Source organism: Macaca nemestrina, chromosome 1 (genome assembly GCF_043159975.1).
Source record: "Macaca nemestrina isolate mMacNem1 chromosome 1, mMacNem.hap1, whole genome shotgun sequence".
Classification (NCBI taxonomy): domain Eukaryota; kingdom Metazoa; phylum Chordata; class Mammalia; order Primates; family Cercopithecidae; genus Macaca; species Macaca nemestrina.
In genome coordinates this window covers 43,470,949-43,486,773 of record NC_092125.1, presented here as the reverse complement: position 1 = coordinate 43,486,773, position 15,825 = coordinate 43,470,949, and the positions used below count along the sequence as shown (strand labels likewise).

Sequence of the window (15,825 nt, the reverse complement as noted above, 5' to 3'; positions counted from 1 at the left end):
ATTTCCCAGGCTGGTCTCAAACTCCTTGGCTCAAGTAACTCTTCCACCTCTGCCCCAACTCCCCATACCCCATAGCTAGGCACGCGTCTCCATGCACAACAACTTTAAGCATATTCTTAGCACATGAGTGAACTCACAAACACATTTAATATTCATAACGACCTTGTAAGATAAGTATTCCTACAACCATCTCAAAGATGAGCAAACTAAACTCAGAATGACAAGCAATTTATCCAAGATCACTTCCATGGCATGTAGTACTATCAGGCAGGAGTAAAACTCAGGTCTTGGAGGACTCTTTCTAATACACTCCATTGCCACCATGCAAAATAATTTTATTATTAGCCTAAATATGATATTCCTAGTAAAATAAATGTTCTGTAGAGAAAGGTAATCATTCTAAGTCCAAAATCATTGTTTAAATCATTTTGTTTAGGTGAAACATCATTACTTACTTCCAGATAGGTAATGAAAGAAGTGAGGACAATTTAGCAGAATGTAGTTTTTAAAATATCAAAAAGCTTTTTCTTTTTTTTTTTTTTTTTGAGACGGAGTCTCGCTTTGCGCCCAGGCTGGAGTGCAGTGGCCGGATCTCAGCTCACTGCAAGCTCCGCCTCCCGGGTTTACGCCATTCTCCTGCCTCAGCCTCCCGAGTAGCTGGGACTACAGGCTCCCGCCACCTCGCCCGGCTAGTTTTTTGTATTTTTAGTAGAGATGGGGTTTCACCGTGTTAGCCAGGATGGTCTCGATCTCCTGACCTCATGATCCGCCCGTCTCGGCCTCCCAAAGTGCTGGGATTACAGGCTTGAGCCACCGCGCCCGGCCTCAAAAAGCTTTTTTTAAAAAACATAGTATGAAGTTGTAAATATCTAGGCACTCATCTGCTTATGAAAAGGAAACATCCATTCATGCCTATGACCAGATTTCATTAAACATAAGGAGCTTGAAAAAGGGGCAGATCAATATGCTAACATGGATTTACTTGATGTTGAAGAATATGAAAAGATATTAGAGTACAGGTTGGGTAGTAGGTATAATCTATTCTTTTTTTCTCCTTTTTCAGATCTCCTTCTCATATCTTCAAAGTAGGGATTTTCCTAGGCAAAGGCTTTAATTATACATGGGAAAATCCCAGAATTCAGAGAAGAAAAAGAATTTTGAAAATCAGAAAAACACCTACTATTCTAGACAAGTAGGAATCCATCCTAGTTTTAAGGAACAGTCACCAATTTCTCTTCTTATCTTACATTCTAACATTCAGTAACTCTCTATAGCACAATGTTTTCCCTTACATTTCTTCTAACGCAATTTTAGCCTCTTTCTTCTTGTTCTGTTTACAGAAAAACTAGAGCTGGTCGCAATCTTTCACATACTTTTTTTCCATACCAATTAATGAAAGAAGAAAAGTTTTGGCTTCAATAATAATAAACTGTGTCCAGGCCTTCTGTCTTTACTTAAAAAATAGCTTAGTCCATTTAAACCATACTAATCAAAAGGCAGTAAATAATTCCAGGTTGCTCTGGAGAAATAGTAGAATACATCATAAACACCAGTCTTCTTTCTTTCTCTCCTTTTTATTTTCAGCCTACACTGAGTTAAAAAATATATTTATATTTTTAAGTAACAAGTCCCCAGAAGGATAGAGTGATCCTTTGGTGATGGAGTAGAATTGGTCACATCAGCATGAACTCATGTTTGACTTAATGCAGAATAACATGAGTATATATTAATAAATACTCATAGATATATGTATATATATTTAGCATACACATGTATATTCTTGCTCTGTCAGCTGAGATGGACTAAAATTAATGACATCTCAATGGCAATGAGCACAATTAGTGCCCAAATATTGATTTTTCTTTTTACCAGCTTGACTTCAAAATACATCAAATACTGATTTCTAATGCCAATTTCCCATAAAAGAAACCAGGATTCTTTGCATAAATTCCTAGATTCTGAGACTGGGACAAGGAATATATAAGATGAGCATTTTATTGTGGCCGAAAATGAAGGAAATGCAAAACATAAAAATGTAAAGCACAATGCACACAATGGTGGGATATGTTAGATACAGCTGCCAGTTAAAAGAATGCCCAGTGAACAAAGCTGTAACAATTTAAGCAACAAAATAAATAAAATAATATTAAATTAAAACTCAAAATATAAAATAAATACGCTGAGTCCATAAGGATATAAGTTGAGTAAATAAATAAAGAAATATAGACAAATCTCCCAAGCAGAAGAATTCAAAATAGTATATATCATATTCCCACTTCAATGAGATGGAGGATGTGTGGGCTGCACATGATGTCTTGCTCCCAAAGAATACAGTAAAGAAAGGTAGAAAATAACTTTACAGAGGAGAAACCTGTCAAACACTACCTCCACCAGATGATCAAGTTTAACAACAGGGATAAGTCATGTCAATAGCATGTACTCTTGATATCATGTGATGAGAATAGCATCTGTGGCCTTCCTTTCAGGAATCCCCTCAAGATTTCTTGTCATAATCTAGAGAAGCCTAATGTGTAATGTATCCTGGATAGAATATTGGAACAGAAAAGGTATAGCTGAGGAAACATGAATAAAGTATGGAGTTTAGTTGATGATAATGTTTAATACTGGTTCATTAGTTATAACAAATGTACCATACCAATATAAGATGTTAGCCATACTGGAAACTGGGTGTAGCATATATGGTAGCTCTCTGTTCTATCTTCATAACTTTTTTATAAACCTGAAACTATTGTAAAGTTCAAGTTTATATACAATTAAATAAATAAGTTGTAAAAAGTAGCCACCAAATCATTTTTAAAGAGGCATAAATATGATCATATCAAGAAATACAAATTATTTTTATAGTCATTTGTCATCTACACAATGAAGTGAATTAAATAATCCATCAAAATTTATGTCAACCTAAATAACAGACAGAAAGAGGCTCTCTAAAAGAAAATAATATTTATTCAAGAATAGGGCATTGCAATGGGAATAGGCATGTCATAATAAATATGTGTGTATTCAGGGTGTATTCAGGGAGGTAAAGGAAGACAAAAATTTTTAAAGGAAAAATGAAGAGAATTACATAATTTTTGAGGTAATTATTCTTGCTGCAAAGATCAATAAATAACTAGGGTATCACCAGTTCAAGACTGGACAGGCAGTTAATGGGCAGATGTCCTCAACGAAGAATTTTTTGTGTGTGTAAGGCTATTATGGCCTTTTGCAAGGTTGAAATTTTTGCAGTCTTTTGTGATAGTTTTTTTTTAATCTGGCATTTGTGCATGAGAACCCTCCCTTCATAAGCTTCCCTGGATCTATTTGTCAGGGCTTTTGACAACACAAGTGACTCCATTTTGATTCTGACAACTTTCACATTCATAAGTGTATTTTACCCTTGGAATAAAGTCTTACACTTAGAAGACAAAACATCTAAAAGAAATTCTGTCAGTCCTATGGGAAATCAAACTAAAGGCACTACATAGCACAAATAAACATTGGAAATGTGCCCTAAAACAATACTGCTGTTGTTGCTTATGGCCATACGGCAAATTATTGCCACTAAGTCAAGGCTTCAAAAGTATAGCATTAAATTACTGAAACACTGGGAGTAGAAGAGATTCATACTTTTTTCAAAAAATTTATCTATTAACATAATAAATTGCAACTGCTTTAATCAGAAGAGTTTGCTAACGAGGCTAAAGTCATTAAAATGTGGATCACTTCGTTTGATTACATTTGATGACAAACTCCAGCTCAATACTAGCTTGTTGCCTTGCAGCTGTTAGTCAACGCGGAACAAGAGTGTGCCTACATCAGCATAAACCCAAACATTCCCACCCAAAATTACCTAAACAGAATGCGTTACTGATGGTAGATCATGTTGTTATTTTCTTATGGAACTTGACCTTATTAACCCAGGCAAAGAATCCTGAGCAGAGCAAAGAAAGTGCTACTCTAAATGACTCTGATGGGAAAACTGTGCCGAGATTTGATGGGCAAATTTCAGAAAAATCCTTCCACGCACACTGCAACTAATCTCACATCTTCCAGTAGAGGATTTGCAGTACTATATTTAAGGCATCTCTGCAAATTTCTTTTACTGCGACTTTTAGTCTGGCCAAAAACCTAAACATCAAGAGTACACAGAAGAAGGTTTCTTCCCACTAGACCTGTAGTTTTTGCCTTAAGGTGGAGTTTCTAAAAACAAATGTATAATGAATTATTGGAAACATAAGACTCATTCAGTCATCCCCAAAGTCCATTCCCTCATGTTAAATATTTATCTATATGGTGAAACAGAGTATAGATTTAGAAATGCATTTAACAGATGTTGAAACAAAAATCTGGCATAATGCCAACTAATTCAAACTGCCAACATAGTTGCTAACATCCTATGTAGGTGAAATAATAATAACTGCATACCAAAATTGAGAAAATAAGATACATAGATACTGAGCAGACACATATGGACTCACTCACAATTTATATTGTATCTCTCCTTTTAATTCAGCCTAAAAATATCAATTTGAGTCTTTCTGACTTTAGTTCTGTCAAGTGGCTTGTTTAATTCAATCAGCACTTGATAAATAATATTTTAATTTTCATAATCTTACTTTTCATAAATCCAGTCTAGCCAAATATCCTTACCAATATTAAGTAAGCCTTGGAACTCTCCTATGGAAAGTTCAGCAATAGCTTTCATCTTTTACTAATCTAAGCTATGGTGATTAAATTCATTGATTTAAGGTTACTCTAAAATTGCTGGAAAGACCAAAAATCACTTTCCAAAGTGCTATCTGAAACATTCAAAGAAGGCATGCACAGAAATGATTGCATTCTAAATGAGAGGAGAGTGTAAGAAGTTTTCATCCTACCCTTGGCCTCCACCCAACCCCATACACACATATCTATTGGATCAGCATTTATTTACTTATAAGTTATTCAATGAATAGTCACTGAAAACTTTCTGTGTGCTGGAGAATAGGGACATACCATAAAGAGATGGTAACCCTCCAGCTGAATTATAACCAGCAAATGTCTAGAGTTTTCATAGCAATGAAAATAAATAAGCTTAATATTTATCAGAGATGTTGGAATTCTAATACTCAACACCATAGTTTATCTTCGCTTCTACTATGTTCCTGCTCGTATCTGCCAGAAACAAAAATACTTTATAGCCTAAGATTTCTACCAAATAGCTATTTTATACTTAACGGTTTAAAATCAGTAGAGGTATTAGGAGTGTGAAAACTAATATTGCCCTCTGCTGGCAGATTCCTCAAGTAGAAAGCATTGTGTTTTGCTATTTGTAGCTTATTCCTCATTCTCTTGTGGTACATTTTAACATTAAGAGATTAGAGTTTGCTTCTTGTAAGTAACATTTGGAATTTCTTCTGAAACAAAGTCCAAAATGTCTGGGAAAGGGAGATAAATATCTCATTAGCACCAACCAAAATAAATACTTTAAAAAATATAGCTCTACCCACGTGATGTAAAGGCATTGTCTCACAGCACAGCAGTTTAAAATTCAGGGATATCTTAATATCATTTAATTGAATCTGAATCTAATTCTCCAAGACTCTCCAGGCTTCTACAAACTAGATAGCTCTGAAATTTTTAAGTAGTCCTTATCAGAGCATATAGTAGACAATTATGCCTCTCTCTCTTTTTTTTTTTTTAACCATTGTGGTATATGAATTCACTCCAGTTAAAGTCTCAGATGTGGCATGAAATTTGGGGACATGACTATCCCAGGATATTTGATAAACTCTCAGTTTGAGAGGCTTTATGAATAAAGCTCCTTGCTAATTAAAAAGATTTGAATCATGGTTTGGAGTTGCTTCTATCATTATGTAATGAGTTTCTCTTTGCTGGTAAATATGGATGGATAGAAGAAGCTTTGATCTTAAGCTCCTTGAGAGTGAGTGCTCTCTTATTCTTTGTATACCTAATACTTAGCAGTGCCCTGTATATAATACATATTTAAGGAAAGCTTATTGAGTGGATAAATGAAGTGGTCTATTCCATTCACCATGCTTAATTAGATTAAGCCTATTTCCCAATAAAATGCTTAGGGTAGAATGCAGTATGGTATGGTAGGAAGAGCAGATGCTTTTGAGTGGGACAGATAGATTTAAATCCTAGCTTTGATACCCAGCTGTGTGAAAGGAAAGCCACCTAATCTCTCTGAACTGCAGCTTTCTTCTTGTGTTGTTATACAAATTATATAAGATAAAATATGTAAAGTATTTGAGAATGTGCCTGGCACATAATGAGTATTGAAACATTTAATTATCTTCCCTTTCCTTTCAGGTACATTGCTAATTTCTTTCTTTTCAATCAGTACTACAGAACAAAATTGGCTCAGATCCATTTTGAGAAGAAAGAATTTGTGGTAGTTACACTATTTGTTCAAATTTTCAAACCTGTTTTTCCCCCACCAGAATATGTACGTCCAAGCTCCCATATTTTGCCTGCTTCAAAAGAGCTTCTATTGACTTCAGAAAAGGTTACCAACACTAGGAAAAGAAGTAGGGGAATTTACTTTATTTACCATCATTTTCCAATTAAGTAAAAGTGGAAAATTACAACACTTTCCATTAGATTAACGATTCACAGACTTCAAAACACTGATCTATATTCTCTCACTGCAAGCTCACATTAGCCCCCACTTTCCTTAAAGCTAAGGAAACTGAGGGAGGAAAAAAGGGGAGCTGCCAAATGTACAGAATAAAACCAGACATCGTGAGTTCTGACTTGTCCTGGGATCTTTCCCAGCCCCACCCTAGGATGCACTGCATCCCGTGTTCTCCTTGGGAACTGTCATTACATGCTCACTAGTGCTCCCTGCCCTCCACTTTGGACGTTGCATCTTGGAAGCAAGCCCTCTCCTGTTGCCAACGGAATTGTGGTCTACTAGTTAAAGGAGACAACCAAGTCATAAGTAGTGTTCATTTTTTTGCTTTCTCAGTGACTCACAATAAGACATGTGGTGAGTTGTTCAGAATTAACTACTTTTCCAAGGTTTTACAAAGACTAAATGCCCATGGTGGTATTTTTAACAATTCTGGTGAAGTTCTCAGTTTATTTTCAACATTAAGGATGCTACAGCAAGTGTTACTGGAATGGAAAAATTGAAGCTCTCATCTATAGGGGTACAGACTCACAGTCTCCATTAGAAACAGCTGTGCCCATAAGTTTTTTTCTGTGATGCATTTATTGACATTCTTGTTGCATTGCCAGTGCTAGCTGGTGGCCAGCTGTCCCTACCATATTTTAATTAAAGAAGCTCCCACACCATCAAGAAATGATCTGTGCAAAGACATGTAATACCTATCTGCTGTTTTTCCTGTCTAGACCTTAAACACGTGTGTAGACATTAACAATATAATCCATTCTTACCCTTGCCATCCCCCACAAAAGTGTTATTAATTTGGGATCCCTGTACCTTTAAGGGAAATTTATCTCCCTGAAACTTATGTAAAATTATAGAGGTATATTCTTATGAAGAAAAGGTTCACACTTTCAACAGATTCTCACATGAATTCACTCAGAAAGGGGGTAAAGAAAATTGACTGTAGACAGGTACCCATTTAGATCAATTTTCAGTGGAAATAAATGAATAATTGTTTCTTATCTTAAAAATCTCAACAATGGAAGACTTCTAGAGGTAAGCTAAAGACTAAATAAAGTAGAAATAAAACATGGGGAAGAGAAGTACAAATAGTAGCAGGCAACAGATGACAAATTGCTTGAAAAGAGAAGGTTATAAAACAGAAAATATACTGCCATCATATTAGTGAACATTTCACATACTAACAATAAGTATATGGATGGACTCCTAGAAGAGGCTTTTAGGGAAGCAATGGTCAGGAAGCAATGGTCATCTTTAAGTTTATAAGCTCATGCTGTGTCCAAAAAGAAAGTACAGTAGTGATTTAATTTTAATAAATAATAATTTATAAATGAACTGATTATAATTTGCCTTCTCTACTACTTTTCTTACTTCACCTTCCCATTAGCCAATTAAAGCAGCCAGTTGAGAGCCATTGTCCATCTCCCTTCTCCAGCATAGCACAGATAGAGAGAAAGAGCGTCACAGAAAGTCTGAATTTGTTTTATCATGCCCAACACCAAAATAGCACATTGTATTGACCAAAATCACTAATGCTGTTCCCCAAAATTGTCTTCAATCACAGAATTTAATAAGAAATCTCATTTAAGCTCCTACCCAAGCCTCCCTCTAATTATACAAGGCATCCTACCGCCACCTTTATCCTTTCCCCTTCTTCAGTGCTTCTCCCTCCTCTGCCTCTGTTCCTCGCACTTGCCCAAGCTCTTCTCCCACAAAAACAGAGAAAAATAATAATATTAAGAGTGTACCTTTTCTGGAGGTAAAGAAGTCAGTCCAGGGCTAACTTACATAGTAACTGAAGAAATATTCTTGGCTGGGCGCGGTGGCTCACGCCTGTAATCCCAGCACTTTGGGAGGCCGAGGCGGGTGGATCACAAGGTCAGGAGATCGAGACCACGGTGAAACCCCGTCTCTACTAAAAATACAAAAATTTAGCCGGGCGCGGTGGCGGGCGCCTGTAGTCCCAGCTACTCAGGAGGCTGAGGCAGGAGAATGGTAAACCCAGGAGGCGGAGCTTGCAGTGAGCCGAGATCGCGCCACTGCACTCCAGCCTGGGCGACAGAGCGAGACTCCGTCTCAAAAAACAAACAAAAAAAAAAAAAAAAAAGAAATATTCTTGAATGTGTGGCAATAATGTTTACAACCTCATCATTTCTATCTTCTTGATATGACTTCTGTTTCTTTTTTCTTAAGAATCTCTCTAAGGATTCTCTTCTAAGAAGCCCTAAGGAAAACAACCCTGTCACTCAAGCCATCCCAAATCTAATGCATCTTACCACCTTCAATTTGGCTAATAATAAATTATCTGAGAAGAGAAACAACAGGGCCCGGCATGGTGGCTCACACCTGTAATCCCAGCATTTTGGGATGCCAATGAGGACAGATCGCTTGAGCCCAGGAGTTTGAGACCAGCCTGGACAACATGGTAAAATCCCATCTTAAAAAGTGCAAAAATTAGCTGGGTGTGGTGGCGCACACCTGTGGTCCCAGCTACTCCAGTGGCTGAGGTGGGAGGATTGCTTGAGTCTGGGAGGCAGAGGCTACGGTGAGGTGAGATTGTGCCACTGCACTCCAGCCTGGGTAACAGAGCAAGACCCTGTCTCAAAAGAAAAGAAAAAAGAAACAACAGAAAACTGAAAAATGTGTATTTTTCCCCTTTTTCACCCTGAAAGAAGACAGAAACTGTTAGCAAGGGATAAGAGGTTGACAAGTAAAGCAGTGGCAGTAAAATGTGCACAGACACACACACACACACACACACACACACACAGAGCATTATGGGCAACATTTTGGTTGAAAAGACTAACAATGGTAAAATGAGGTCCGTCTTAATCATCAAATGACAATTTTAGCAACCTAGTTTTGGAAAAAAGTTACACTTGGCTTACTTCTAGTAAAATCCCAATTTCTTATGCCTATAGATTTATTACCACAATAATGGAACACAACTAGGCATTAAAAAGTTACTGCTTTGAAAAAAAAAGGTGAGTTCTACAATAAAATTTGTATACTTTGTCTTTTCAATACCTGAGGCACTGTTTCCAGCTTTTTTTACCCTAGCATTGTGTGTACATACAAAATATCAAAATAAAACTTCAAGTGAAAATTTTAGTAAGGTTATTTTTTTAAAAAGAAAACTAGTTTTAGTGTGAGTTGCATGCTAATAGTCCTCTCATGCTAAGATTTATTCTAGCAGCAGTAAAAATGTTCACATTTACTATACAGTTTGGGACAAGCTAATAATTTGTTCTGAATTCTACTACTGTATATGTCAAATCTAACAAACTTCAGTCAAGATTTAAACAAAATTCATCAGGTGTTTTAAGACATCCTGAAATTCTATGTCCTTCACAAAGACTTTTCTGTGTAAGGTGGTAATTTCTTGCCCTCTCACCCTGTCCTCATTTTTTCAATATGACATTCATAAATCTGACTCTTCTGTCAGCACTTTTATGGAAATAATGGAGCTGTGCCAGAAGGCCAAAGATAGGCAAAGCCCTGATTTTCAAAGGGGTGGAAAACAGCAGAAACACAAGTAGATCTTTCAAGTTAAAGACTACATCTTATTCACTTTATGACTGGCAGCACCTAGTATAGGTTCTGTAACATGAAGGAGGGAAGGAGGGAAGGAGGGAAGGAGGGAAGGAGCGAAGGAGCAAAGGAAGGAAGGAAGGAAGGAAGGAAGGAAGGAAGGAAGGAAGGAAGGAAGGGAGGAAGGAAGGAAGGAAGGAAGGAAGGAAGGAAGGAAGGAAGGAAGGAAGGAAGGAAGGAAGGAAATCAATTTAAATAGGTTCTTAAAACCCTGGCAAATATAGCATCTACATTCCATCGAAAACAGAAATAAGTTGATAAATTTTGGTCTCTTTAAAAGAGAGCCTGGATTCACTAAAAACAAATCATGTCAGGTTAACCTCACCAGGATTCTGTTCTTTGCCCTGTCCTGATCAACTTAGATCAAAACATAATCAGCATGCTAATCAAATTTGTGAATATTACAAGAGTGGTAAGGACAGTCAATATGCTAGATAACAAAATAGAGATTCTAATTTATGTCAAAGTTCAGAAAAATGAACTGAAAATAATCCATTTGAAGTTTTACAAGGATAAATGTAAATGACTATATTGAGACTCATGAAAACAATCTGAAAACTTAAGATGAGAAAATCTGGACTCAATGGTATAAAAACTATAGTATGATATGGCTTGAAAAATAATGCAGGAGTTTTCAACTGACCATAACTCAGTACAAGCCATGATATGAGTACTAAAAAGTGAGTATAAATTTTAATATTAAAAGCCATATTATATACAGATTATAAAAGCAAATAGTCCACTGATAGAATAGACATAATCCATCTTTGCCCTCTGGTGTGATTCTTTAAGAGAAATGTTGACTAACTGGAGAACTTTGAGAGGAGCCTGACCAAGATGATGAGAGGGTCTAAAGGCCCATCGTATGAAGAACATTTAAGAAAGCTGGGGCACAAAGTAAAGGAGATGAATATTAACCTTCAGGTTTCTATTGGACTTCAAGGACACCAAAATATAATAATCATAATCGTTGGTTTAAGACACATTCTCATCACTGATCCATGAATGTTTTAACTTATTTTTATATGATTATTTGATGTCTATTTTCGATAATGCAATAAGATCCCATGAACCCACCACCCAACAAAAAACCAAAACTTTGACAATAACTTACTTCCACTTCTGGCAGAGACCACAGAGATGACTCCCATCCCACATGCCCTTCTTACAATGTGACAATGACCCCTACCCACTGAATAATGGGGCTTATGTACCCTCCTCTTGAAACTGAAAGGACCATTGTAACTGCCTTGACCAACAGAGTTTGCAAAAGGTAGATCATAAAGATGCCATGCCCTTCTGCCTTTCTCTCCAGGGATACTCACTCTTAAAATCTAACCATCATTCTGTGAGGAAGCTCAAACTAGCCCACCCTGAAAATCTATGTGGAGAGGCCACACATAGGCATTCCAGCCATCAGTCAGCATCAACTGCTAGACATCTCCAGATGGTTCTAGTCAGTCTTATGCTTCAAGTCCTCCCCGCTGCGGCAGTGACATCATGGAGCAAACACAAGTTATCCCCATAGTTCCTTGTCTAAATCCCTGACTCAGTGAATCTGTGAAAATAATTAAATGGTTATTTTATGGCACTAAGTTTTGGCTGGTTTCTTATACAGCAATAATAACTGAAGACCAACACGCAGTCAGCACCACTGCATTTTCCTGTCTCACTCAACCTAAAGTAACTACCGTCTTGAATCCTATGATTATCTATCCCTTCCTTTCATTGTATATAGTTTGATCTCATCTCCGTATAAGCTTAAAAGTATATTTTTCATTTTAAGTTTTTCTGGCTTTATTTAAAAAGTATCACATTTAATGTATTCTTTTGGAACTTATATTTAACTTAATATTATATTTGTAATATCTATCCTTGTTTTTTAATAGTTTTGACTGCTAAATACTATTTCATTGAATCAATAGACAATAGGTGATCATCTACTCTCCTGTCAATGGGATATTAGGCTGTCATAGGTTTTTGCTAATGTGAATAGAGCTACTGTGAGCATTCTAACGTAGGTCTCCTGGAGTATTTGTATGAATTTACCTTGGGTGTGTCTGTGAGAATGGGACTACTAGAAGGTAGTCTATATACGTGCTTGGTCAAATATTTAGAAGAGTGTGGCAAGGAAGAGAACTACAATGCAGGTACAATGTAAAAACCTAGCCCTGGAGTCAGATGACTTTGAGAGGAATTCAAGTTTCATAGCTCAAAGATTGTAAGATCACAGACAATTTATTGCATGTTAATTTACAAGAAATTTTTGTTGAGATTTAATCAAATAATGTGAAATCTCTTCGCAATCTGAAGCGCAACAAAAATATGACATTATTTTTAAGAATAGATGTGTTGTTTTTGTGTTACTACAAGGGAAAAAAAAATAGTTCATACCAAAGAGTGGAAAGTACTGTGACTCAGATTTTGACCAAAGACAAAAGCAAACTTTAAACAATTTAACCTATCCAACAATAGAACAAGCTTCCTAGAATGGCCAAGTGAAGGTGGGTCTGGATTATGGCTGATCTGTGAGGGTCTGAGATCTTCCTACAAAACCAGGTCAGGCAGATAAAAGTCACAAAGAGAGAATGATGGGTTGGGCTTCAAGCCTGAGACGATATGGAAGATTCTTAGCCAAAAAGCCAAAAATAGGGGCATAAGTAATCAAATATATTCAGGCAAATCTCTTAGCTCTTCTGGTTATACTGAGTGTTATGGATTGAATTGTGACCTCCAAAAGCAAACGTTGCAGCCCTAACCTGTGGTTCCTGTAACGTGACCTTATTTGGAAATGAAGTCTTTGCAGATGTAAACAAATTAAGAGGAGGTCATTAGGGTGGGCCCTTAATTCAATATGACAGATGGTCTTACGAGAAGAAAAGATGACCACATGAAGAGATAGACACTCAGGAAGAACGCTCTGTTGAGAGGGAGGCAGAGATTGGAGCTATGCTACCATAAACTAGGGAAAACCTGGGGCTATCAGAAGTTTGAAGAAGCAAGGAAAGATCCTCCCCTACAGGTGTTCACGGTAACGTGACCCTACCAAACCTTGATTTCAAACTTCTAGCCTCCAGAACTGTGAGATAATAAATTTCTGTTGTTCTAAGTCACCCAGTTTGTGGGAATTTGTTATGGCAGCTCCAGGAAACAAATATACTGTAAGTCATAAAGAGCCCAAGGAGGGATAGCTAGTTCCCTATGACTGAATGGACAACTGTACATCAGCAATGTTGTGAAACAAATATCTTCTTCAAAAGAGCATTTGGATGTGATGATCTCTAAAGATCTCTCCTGACTCTAAGATTCTCCAAATTCTCATACAGTAAAGTTTCCACACCAGTAGACACATAAGATAGATATGTAGTTTATAGTTAGTGGACTAGAAAGGCTAGACAACACATCTAATACATGCATGCATTTAAACCTCACATGCCTTATATCAGACGTGCTCGGCTTCCCAGAACACCATAGATGTCTACATATCTTAATCCATTAATTCCAGCCTTCCCTCGGAAAAAATGTAGGAAGGAGATGGTGATAGAGTAACTCCACAATAGTCATTTGGGGATTACCCACTACAGTAAAAATAGAAAATAAAATAAGAATATTATGACAAATTTGTGGTCTTCTGTCCTACCAAAATATCTCCTGACTAGAGGTTTTTTTAAAAAATAAAAAAAATTGGGGTATATAACTCCACTTCTGAATTTAGGGCCGGGAGTCATAGAGTCCAAATTATTCAACTGTTCGCTGCACCATCATAATAAAGCAAGCTCATGATTTCCCAAAAGATAGAAGGTACCATTGATACATTTTTTTTCTATGAAACATTCACAATCTTTTAGGAAAACTTTTAATAGTACATGATTTACATCTCTGTTTAATCTATGTTTCTGTTTCATATTTACATAGTTTTATATATGTCAATATGTTCTCACTTTTACATAGTCTCTCTCGAATTGTAAACTATGAGAGAGAAAGAGACTCTCTTTTATAGATACAACATGACATAAGATACTTGGAGAATTTTTAAATACAGTAAATAGTGCTTTAGTTAAATGTCATTGTGTTTTGTCATAACCTGCAACTAATAGTGCTTTTCGATCCCCCTCATGGGGTTGTTGGCATGATTAAATACAATAGCTAGGGCAAGGCACTAGCACAGTGTCTAGCAATCGGTAAATCTCCATTAAATATCAGCTCCAGGTTTGATACTGAAACAAGTATTAAGGGTCAATATTTATGCTTAAAATTAAATATGCAAATTTGTAAGATTCTTACCCCTGTAGTGATATGGTGAGAAGTGGCAGAGCACAGAAGTTAACACAAGCTTTAGAGTTCAACAGTCAGGGTTTGGGCCATGGGTCTTATACTCAGTAACTGTATGACCTCAGGTAAGTTATCTGACTCCCAGATCTTCAGTTATCATTAAAGAATTATTTCCAGAATCATTAGAGATAGTGTTTATAAAGCACCTAATGTGACAGCCAACACACAGTAAGCATTCAATAAATAGTAGCAGTAAATCCAAGAGGGCTTCAGTCCATATTGTCTCATCTCAAAGGATTCCTCTAAGTACTTGTCATTCTGTATACAACTCTTATTTTTATCCAATAATTTGATTTCCCCCAGATGGCTATTACATATTTATATAATACCTATATTACTAAAAAAGCACATAATTAATTTTTTAAAGGTCTTCAATGCCCTGATAAGGAAAAGCATCCAAAATTGAAAAAAGGAAGAAACAAAAAAGTAGATTGCAGGTTCTTTCCAATATTTTATGGGTTTAAGATTCACCCGAGGGATTATCCAAGGGATTATCTAGGAAAATATAATTTGATTTACTATGTACTACTGATTAAAAGCCTCAAACTTAGTGACATTACCATGAAACTTGTAGATTTTTGTCCAGTAAAAATGAAAATAAAGTCTGGTTTGTTGAATAGATTATCCCAAAGGTAATGATTTACTGCCCTGTAGGATATTAACCAGAATTTTCTAATGCAGTGCAGCAATCTTATCCCGACATTCTTTTATTAAATTGCTTATAAATGCCTAAGTCCTCAAATGCTTTTGAAACCAGCATAAACATCTTGCTGATTCCTTCTTTAATAAATGAGCTGAATAAAATCTTTGTCATGTTTATTTTATATTTGCATGCAACTCATGGTTTTCATTTTCTTAAAATTATGTTAGCAGCCTTGAGAAAGCTTAGTAGAAAAACTAATTACCACAGTTAATATTTTACGAAGTGAAAAATTATTTAGCAACATGAATGATCACTTTCTAATTAATCTCTTATACCAGCCTTTTATATGTGTTTTCTCATACCTGGGCATTCTTGTGTGGCATGAGCAAGTACGACTGCCACTTGCCGCAGCAAGATAAGTTGGCTGAAGCTCTAAAGTCTCTTATACAGCTGTGTTAGTAATGAATTCAAAAATCACTCTAACAATTGCTATTGGCTTCCCTTTCTTTGCTTCTTCCAATCCTTATTAATGGTCTGAGAGATAAGGCTCCTGTTACCACACGCACACAATGTCTGGCTAGCGTCACACACACGAGATACAGTTTCATTCCAGTTTTCC

At 36.4% G+C, this 15,825-nt stretch overlaps 1 protein-coding gene and 1 pseudogene across 5 annotated transcripts in view; both read right to left on the bottom strand.

Moving 5' to 3' along the window:
• LOC105484596 (hemicentin 1) overlaps window positions 1-15,825 on the bottom strand; it is a 514,524-nt gene that overhangs the window by 468,962 nt on the left and 29,737 nt on the right. The window lies entirely within an intron of this gene.
• On the bottom strand, window positions 6,236-6,352 carry LOC112427239 (U6atac minor spliceosomal RNA; annotated as a pseudogene).